We start from the raw sequence: 9778 nt of genomic DNA, 5'->3' as shown, positions 1-9778 counted from the left end.
TCCTTCACCTAAAATAAATGAGGTGAAATAAATGACCAGGATTTTAATATCTGTTTGTCTTTAAGAACAACAACAATTCATCCTTATTTTGCCCATAATTTGTTCAATTTTTCATGGAATTAAGTAATTAAAAAATGAAAATTCATCTATTAGATCTCTCAAACAAGAATCTATACTTAAAAAAAAGAAATAAAATATAAATAAAAATTAATTCACATTTTAATCACTTTTTCTTATGGAGGTTCAAGAACACTTTAAACTCTTGATTTTTAATCAATAGAGTTTCCATGTAAAATGGTGATGATTAAGATAGTGAGATCAAACTTGTGTTTGTTTACTAAATTTTATAGTGTGTTATTGTTTCGGTGCTAGTTTAAGTAATTTAAAATTTCAGAGATTCATACCCATGATGGACAGTTACCTAAATGAAAAAAAAAAACCATAAGTTACTATAATACACACTAATGTAACACCATTTCCAAAAACTTCACGAAAATAATATATAATAATCAATTAAAATGGAAACTATAATGCTATCTAATGCTTTATTGTATATATTTACTTATTAATTTATAAATTCATGGCAAATCATGTAATATTACCTAAAAAGAAAGACGGAAAATAGTGAGAAAGAAAGAGGTATGAGAGAATAAAGGAAACTTTGAGAAAATCAATATCTTTATTTTTTTTTACGCAAGATATTATATAATAGAGAATTAAGGGTTCCTGTTGTTATGGTGATGATTGCTGAAAATGGATTTGCTAAAATGAATTATAGGTGTGGTTTGAGGTTTTGTTACTCTTTTAGTGTGTTCAGATTTGTTGATAATGGTTCTATGGGTATGAGCTCTAAGATGAATTCTTAGAATTTCACTCGGTTGTTCTTTACATGTTTGTACGTTTTTTTTTTTTGCTTGCTTTGTTTGTTTTGTTGAATTGGTGATTGTTGTTTTCTCTTGAATTTTTATTTGTATCCTTGGTAATCCATTAGACACTTCTTGTTCATTGAAATTATTTATATTTTAGTGGTTATCACCTCTTTATTTATATATTATTTTGCCATTAAAAAAATTCTCAATAAAAGTGTTCTCTATATTCTTTGTTGTTTTTTAATCTAGTAGTCTAATGGCTAAAATTTCATCTCCTAAAGATAAATAAATAAAATGTCATGGAGCACTCTTGCATTTGATATTCATGCAAAGCTACAAGTTGAGTATTTATATATCATTGTATCAATGTTATCTCAAATTTGTTCTCAATAATTAAGATCTAGCTCTCTTTAAAGATTTTATAAAATCAATTAATATCACACATTAATCTTACGTCAACGTTATAAAAAAAACTAGAATAATTTACAATGTATATATAGTGATATATATTATCTCTATTTTTTAAAATGGAGTTTACATTATTCTCGATAACTTTTAAGTGAAAAAATGTAACAACAATTGAATAATACAATAATAATCTTTTTTGAGTCAATCAACTAAATTTTACAAGAGAAATTATAAAAGTATAACATTATAGTTACTACTATTATTTTTCAAACTTTTCTGATACTATTACCAGCACTGACAAATCTTTCTTATGCACTTTGGACTTTTAGGATAGATGCAAAACATATCATTACGACAATCTCTGTCAATTTCGCATAAAAACACTCCTGTGAAGTTGATAATTAAAAATGAATATTAATATCAGGAAATGAAACATTGGGTATAAGATTGAGAATAAATTTTAAAACAAATTAGAAAAAAAATTAACATACCATTGGTTAAAGTGATGAATATGAAAATAAAAATAATCATGACATAAACAAACTTAAGAATTTCTGCCATATTTTAGCTGGTTTGTTTATAAAATTATAAAATTGTGTGACCACTTTATAGTGTAAAAAACTCCATTAATAAAATTATAGTTAATGTTCAATATCTCTTGATAAATAGTTAGAGCTCATTTTAGCATTTTTTTGTATTTCTTTTTTTATCCTTTCATAATAGGGAGGGGAAAATCCTAAAACATTATTTTAGGATTGAATGATGACAAAAAAATAATTATAGAAATAATGAACCAATGAGCTGTAAGCATACAATTATTTATTAATTAAAATTTTCATAGTATCATAATTAAGTATTAAAAAAATAGAAAACAGTCCAAGTTGAACAAAAGGTGTTTGAAAATACCAAGAAATTTCGATTTGGATTCCTTGATTTTTTTTAACAAAAGTCATATTCGTAATACTAAATTTAAGAATTTATATTTTAAATCTTTAATGCCTCAAATTGAACTAATTTATCGTAATTTTTTATCTAATTTTTCTTTAGAGCTGTTTATCACTAATTAGTTTATAGTAGAACTAGAACTTAGTTGTTTATAACGGTGTAGGTGTAGATAGGCCGGTTTAAATTGAGTTTGGCCCAATCAAATACCCAATTTATATAGGACACTCTGGTTAAATAACCAGAGTGTCCTATATATGGTTTGTTGAGGTTAAATAACCACTCACTATATTTATGGACCGGTTTGGACAAACCCATTAATATTTGGATTGGGTTGGTTAGTGGGTTGCCCAAATAATTTTTATTTTATTAATATTAAATGGCTAAATGATGAGTATCATATTTTTTCATAAAAATTATTCGAAATTTTCATCTTTTTAAAAAAAAATTAGATAACCTATTTTTACTATTTCTTAGCATCATAAAATAATAAATGATAACATCAACTAGTAAAAATTTGCATAAAATACTAGCAACGAACTAAACTTGCATGACATAAAATCGTATTAACATCAAAATAATCAAAGAGCGAAATATCCAAAATTAAATAAAATCATAGTTCACTAAAATAGTAAATATTCAAGAGAATAAAATTGCAACAACTAAGTTGCATATTTTACTTCGATGATGAGGCCGTCACTTTCTAACTTATTCACTTCTTCGCCGATGGTGACTCTCTTCTCCTCTCCAACCTTTTGCTTTATTTGAGATACTGATTTCATAGTAGGGTCGACGACAAGGCGATGTGACCATTTACTTGTACATGTTCGTTTGACAAGCTCTGGAATTTCTTAATGCTGTCAAGATCGAATTGTAGCTTTTGGAAGGTGCTCTAGAATAGGATGTCTTCTAAGATTCCATGATCTATCAGTACTCATTTTATGTCCAAATTATCGTATTGCATCATGATGACTAGGGGGCGTTATTGTGAGAGTAGACACCAATAACGTCACTGCTAGAGAAAATTATTCTAGGCCATGGCCCTCTCCATGTGGCTTTGAAGAGGCCAGAGGATATTATATTTGCAGCCAACACCTGCCTGGCTTATTTTCTACTGGAGAAGTTAGAATTTTCACCACCGGTAAAACCTTTGACAATGGTGTTAACCATGAGGTTCCGAAATTTCTTGGACAGTTTTTAGAGTAAGAAGTAAAAATGGTGATAATAATGGAAGGTGTGACATAAGTTAGTTTTATCGGAGCCCCACGGTGGGAGCCACTATACTTGCTAAAAAAAGTTCATATGTATAATAACCCTTAACTAGTAAGGATATCCAAAGGCTTTAGGGTTTTTTTTGGTGTTTAGAGTAAGCTCACAGGAAGGGATGAAGAGCTTTTTTTGGGAGTGTTTTTCTATTAATATGATATTCTCTCTCCTTAACTCTAATATCGGGGTACTTATAGAGACTTATGGGTCTGGATTTATGATTTATCAAAATTAGAAACCGCTTATCCTAATAATAGCAGTGGATCATTGAATCCCTATTTCTTAAGTAGATATGAGGCATTCCCCTGAATCCTTCTCTACATCATTTTTTAGCAAGACACATCACCTACCATGTTTTCCAACCTTGGACGGGTGATACATGTCGTGGGCGATGACATCTCCTTGTGGGAGATTTAATCTCATCGTGAGTGATACGATCCCATTTCCCCTTGAGGATCCTTACAAATATATCACATTTTAACATAGGTTTTTGGCCGACGCTAAATCTATATTTCTAATAGAGCGAGGTCTTCACATTTTATGCATTTTTTTGGTCAAGTGATTTTTTGAACCATAAAATCTTCAATTTAATGGTTTGCTTTAGATGATCTATTATATTTTTGGTATTTTCTTAAAATTAAAATTCATTCTGTTTTAGATCGTGGATCCATAAAAGCCGATTATTTTCAAAAGGGAAGGAAAGTGTTTATCGAGTTTTATGGAGGGGCACTCTTTCTTTAAACTCAAGAAAGTCAAGAGGTGTAAATTGGGTGTGGTTTGGTTGACGGTTACTTGGTGCCTTTGGATAGTTAGAAATGATGTGTGTTTCCGGAATGATGGTTGGAGCGTTAACAACATTGTTTGGAACATTAAATTTACGGCGTGGAGATGGTCTTTTTGTGGGAATATTACCGCTACCAATTGCAATTTTTACAATTTTTGTAAGGATCCTTTATGCTTCCTTTCGTAAGGGCAATTGGTTGGTAATTTTCCCTTTTGGTTAGGCTTGCTCCTTGTCCTTTGTATTTGGGTTTGAGAACCCCTAGTTCTCCTATATATCTAATTCTTGCTTATGAAAAAAAAAAAAAAACAAGTGTCGATAATTTGGATTTTTGAACATGACTTTCATTTATGGGATAATTTTCTTCATGTCATACCTGAGAACCTTGTCGAATATTTTTGGCTGACCCAACTATAAGACATTTTTTCCTACCACACTACTTTTATAACATGGCATTCGCATGTAGTTTGGCTTTTACCGTAATAGCATTTGTGAATTTTTATGTTTTTTTAAAGTATTATATTTTTTTCTAGGAGACGTGAGTCATTCTTCTGAATCCTTCTCTGCATCATCTTCAACCAAGACACTTCACCTCTCATGTTTTTCAACTCTGATGAGAATAATTAGAAGTAGAAGTAAGTGCTATAAAGCATTGCACTTGAATTTCTTTATTGTTCAATACAACATCTATGTCTTTTATTTGGCATGAGCAATCGTGGTTCATATTTGTTTGCACTGATCTTTGCTACCTGGTTTAATTTATACATTTATCATACTAATTTTACATCTTTATCTAATAATTGTTAAACCATAAATATGAATAATCTCTATATTTATATAAAATTTGGAAGTATATAGCATTGTTATCTCAAAATTATTCCTATTGTTTGAGCTCTTTTCAGAGAATCTATTAATTTAATTAATATCATACATCAGCCTTACACTAGTTAAACTTAAAATAAGAATAATTTATACTATATATAATCATATACTATCTTTATTTATTATAGTGGAATTACATTATTCTTGATAACAAACACAAGACAATAATAAACTTTTGAGTCGATCAATTAAATTTGAACACTCGATTGCTATTATTACCGACAAACACAAACATTGTCTATGCATGTTGGACGTTTAGGAGAGATACACAACATTTGCCTACGACATTCTTTATTAGATTTGCATCTATAAATTACTCCTGTGATATTAAAAAATAAAAATAAATCTTAATAATGGAATTCGAAACATTGTTGTATATTCCTTCCGTTTTAAAATAATTTTCGTTTAAAATTTTTACCAACAAATTAAAAAATGTAATAATAATATCATAAAACATTACATTTTTACTGAATTAATTTTATTAATGTATTGAAAATAGCATATATAGTAATAACTAAATAACACAATTGAAAAAATAGTAATTATTACTATATTAAAAAGTGAAAATAATAATTATTATAAAATATATTTTATTTACTAAAACGACAATTTTTTTAAAACGGAAAAAATATAAGACAGATAACTAATTTTGAAAACAAATTGCAAAAATAAACTTACCATCTGTTATAATGAAAAATAAGAAAAGATAAATAATTATAATATAAACAAATTTGAAATTTTTAACCATATTTTTTCACATTTGTTGCTAAAGTAAAAATTTGTATGGTCACTTTATAGTGAAAAAACTTTCACTTTTCAAATTAAATTTATTGATAAATGTCTCTTGAGGGTCATTAGAGTTCATTCTAGCATTTTTATATTTCCCTGTTGAAAAATTCAAAAACATAAATTGTAGATTGAATGATGAAAAGAATATTTATAAAAATAATAATGCATTAATCATATGCAATTAAAATATTTACTTATTAATAAAAAATTTCAAAGTTTCATAGTTATGCATTTTTTAGTTGAAGAGTTTTGTTACACAATAATAGAAGGGTAAAACAAAAATTTATTGGGTCAGTCGATCTAATATCCAAAAATGAGAATTTCTTCATCTACCTCCTAACCTTCTTGCTCACCCCTGGTGAATTTACAACATTACCCCTTGTTTCGGAAATTCATTTCCGAAACGGTACTTTTTTTTTGAAAAAAATGTGTTTTCGGAAATGAACTTCCGAAAACGTGTTTTTTTAATATAAAATATTGGTTTCGGAGATGCATCTCCGAAATAAAGTTACATTTTCAGAAAATGTGGTGTTTCGGAAGTTCATCTCCGAACGCACCCCCATGATGGAATTCGGAAATGAACCTCCGAATTTATGTCTGGACAGAAGAAAAATGAAAAACAACAACGATTCGCTTTATTTAATCGGGTGAAGATGACAACGATAATATTACTGAAAATTAAAGTTACATATTGTTGAACACGGGTAGGTGGGGATGAGTCAACATTTTGATAACGTCGTCCGCCGATCTTTGAAGTTTGGCGTCCAACTCGATCGGGCCTTTCGAAGAAAATCGGTCGAACGTTGTCCACATAACCGCTAAATCTTCGTCGTTCTTGATCTCAAAAGGTGTGAACTTAATGCCTCCCTCGTCGTTAAGCGATGGCGAGCGGTACTCGAGCTTGACAACCTTTCGATTCTCGGGATAGCGCAAAAGCGTGTTGAGCGACGGTATCAATTCCGCAAACGGCGTGTCGCGCGAGAAGCGAAATTGGAACGGCATCGGGTAGCCGGTTTCAAAGTAGACGAATGCTAGGTGGGGGTAGGTTTGTATCATTTGTGTATTGTGGTGTGAAGAGGATGAAGAAGAGTGTGTAGTATTTATAGACTTATTGGAGCATTGATGGGCCAACAAACCTTATCCTGCCTCAGGGGACATTTCGGAAATGAACTTTCCGAATTATGCAGAAACAGAGGTGAATTTTGCATTTTGTGCATTGCATTCTGTTTTGTGTAAACAATACCAAAAGCATACAAAATAGGCATAAAATAGGCAATGACAACATAAAACATACTTATATTATATATGTATTGAATCGGTCCGATTTTACATGATAAACAACAATACATACAAAAAATGATCGTTACAAACAAAAATGATCCGGAACGAACTAAAATTCACCGAACCAATCGGTGGATCCTAAGTCCAAAATAGGCACGTTCTTGGACCGCTCTCTATTTTGCTCGCGCTCTTTGCTCATCATTTCTTCAAACTCAGCCATCCTCGAAACGAACGAATCCGGCCAAGTCTCCGCCTCATTTGAACGATGTGTCGTCCATTGACAAGAAGTAGCCGGTATAGGACAACCCGGTTTCAAAAACACTTGAACAAAGTGCCGCGATCGTAGATACCCGATGCATATGATGTGGCCCGACGCGTCCAACGGCGGTCGACTATGAAGTGGAAAGAAAGTCTCACTCTTGAAGACCGCATGTGCGGATTCAACACGGTTAGTCGTGGTGCAACCAAGATGTCTAACTCGATTTGTCCAAGTGCACACGACTTTTTCTCTAACTTTGTCAAGAATGGTGGATTCGACGTAATGACAAAATGTCCTAATGGAACCACACAAAGACCTAAAGTGTACCAATTTCTCGGTATACACCTCTTCGAAGTGTGCATCCAAAATTTCCCTCCATGCCGACATTATCCTTTCAACCACAACACCAGCTTTGACAACTTTACCGTTTTCATCCGGCCTATCTTTTGTCCCAACCGCGGGTTTCAACTTGCTTCTCACGTTGCAAGTTATGTGATACCGGCAAAGTAACGCGGTCGATGTCGGGAAGACGGTATCGACCGCATTCATCAAAGCATTGTCTCGATCGGTGACAATGACGTTTGGCATAACCTCTTGATCAACTAACAAAGACTTGCAAATTCCCAAGGCCTACGTAAAGTTTTCTTCTTTTTCACACTCCAAAAAAGCAAACCCCACCGAATAAGTCTTGTCCGTCGAGGTCACACCGACGATCTCTAGAAGAGGAAGCCTATACTTGTTTGTCTTGTACGTCGAATCCATGACTAGAATGGTTGGAAATGTGTTGAACAATTTGATACTTTCGGGATGAGTCCAAAAAATATCACGCACGGTAACTTTGTCCTCGGAGGTTCGGAAGCTTGAAACATAATTGTTATCGTCTAGAAGTTTCAAAAGTTGTTGCATTTCCGACCGAGGGCCCATATTCAAAACCTTGAGATTGTGCCGTTCATTGTAAACTTGCTTGACATTTGAAACGCTATCCGGTTTCTTACGCTTCAAATCGGCAAGTATGTTGCGAGGCGCCACTTTGACTATCGTTAGGTCCGATATCACATTTCTCTCTTCGCGGGACAAACGACACGCCATTGGATGCCCGTGTAACTTGACATCCAAGGCATGATTATGCATTCCACAAATTACGGTTAACCGCCACAAATCATCAACCCTCCGAGTGGCACGCAACTTAAACGGACACCCGCACTTTCTCGATCCCGTGTCCTCGTGTTTTAGCACCCGGTTTGATTGTACATATCTACCACCCCGTTCGCAATTCAAAACAACGAAAGCTTTCCGCCTACTATTTCCGTTGTCCGACCTTAAAATAACAATTCCAAATCCATGTTTGTTAGCTTCCTTCCGAACCCAATCAATCAATTGTTCTCGACTACCGAAACTCCGATCATTTGTAAAATGTTGCCTAACATCGACCGCATTGATCATGGGAGTAGCGTCAATAACCGGATCGTTATTAACGTTGACAATTTCCGGATTTAATACTCCATCGTCTTGCACAATGTTATCCAGATGCACCATACCTAACAAATGCAAAAATTAGCAAAATTGGCCAAAACTGTTTTTTTTTAACTGCCAGGGCATATTTCGGAAGTTCATTTCCGAAATTTATTAGGTGATATATTTCGGAAATGAACTTCCGAACCATATCAGTTTTCAGCATAAATTTGTTGAATCAATGTAGTGAAATAGGGGATGAAATGAGAGATGTTTACCTGAAATTGTAGCTTTCTATGCTCCCTTTAACGTGATCAACGGTTTGAAACTTGATTTTAGGGCGAAAAATTGATGGAGATTGATTGGGTTTTAGAGAGGGTTTTGAGAAGTTTTGGAGAAAAATGATGAAATAGTGAAGGAGGGAAATTTGTATATGCATAAATATTTTCGGAAATGAACTTCCGAAAATATTCACGGTTTTGAATTTTTTATGACTTCGGAGATGCATCTCCGAAAACACCAAAAAAGTGGTGTTTTGGGAGATGCATTTCCGAAGTCAAAAAAATTTCAAAAAAAAAAACTTTGGAAGTTCATTTCCGAAGCAGGGGCAATTTTGGGTTTTCGCTGGGGGTGACCCCCCATAGGGAGGTGGGTAAAGAAATTTTCCCAAAAATTCAAGAGGTTTGGTGGGTTGGGGGTGTGAGATCTTCGTCTGATTAACTTAGTTTCTTAAATAAACGGCGTTGAAGATTGCTTTTCCAAGCTACTAGATTATGAAAGAATATTTTGTCTGCTAAATATGGTGCCTCTGTCTTTGAGGGCACTATGCCAAATTTGTCTTTTTACCTC

General features: G+C 32.8%; 1 long non-coding RNA gene across 1 annotated transcript; it reads right to left on the bottom strand.

Moving 5' to 3' along the window:
• Positions 1-5149: 5149 nt before the first annotated feature.
• Positions 5150-5927, bottom strand: LOC131598938 (uncharacterized). Its single transcript, XR_009282437.1, has 2 exons — positions 5827-5927; positions 5150-5467 (listed from the first exon to the last, which is right to left on the bottom strand). It is a non-coding gene; the product is annotated as an uncharacterized LOC131598938 (long non-coding RNA).
• Between the last annotated feature and the right edge of the window lie 3851 nt (positions 5928-9778).

The sequence above is a fragment of the Vicia villosa genome, linkage group LG4 (assembly GCF_029867415.1).
Source record: "Vicia villosa cultivar HV-30 ecotype Madison, WI linkage group LG4, Vvil1.0, whole genome shotgun sequence".
Lineage (NCBI taxonomy): Eukaryota > Viridiplantae > Streptophyta > Magnoliopsida > Fabales > Fabaceae > Vicia > Vicia villosa.
Note: the sequence above shows the minus strand (reverse complement) of the source record. Positions and strands in the feature narration are given on the sequence as shown.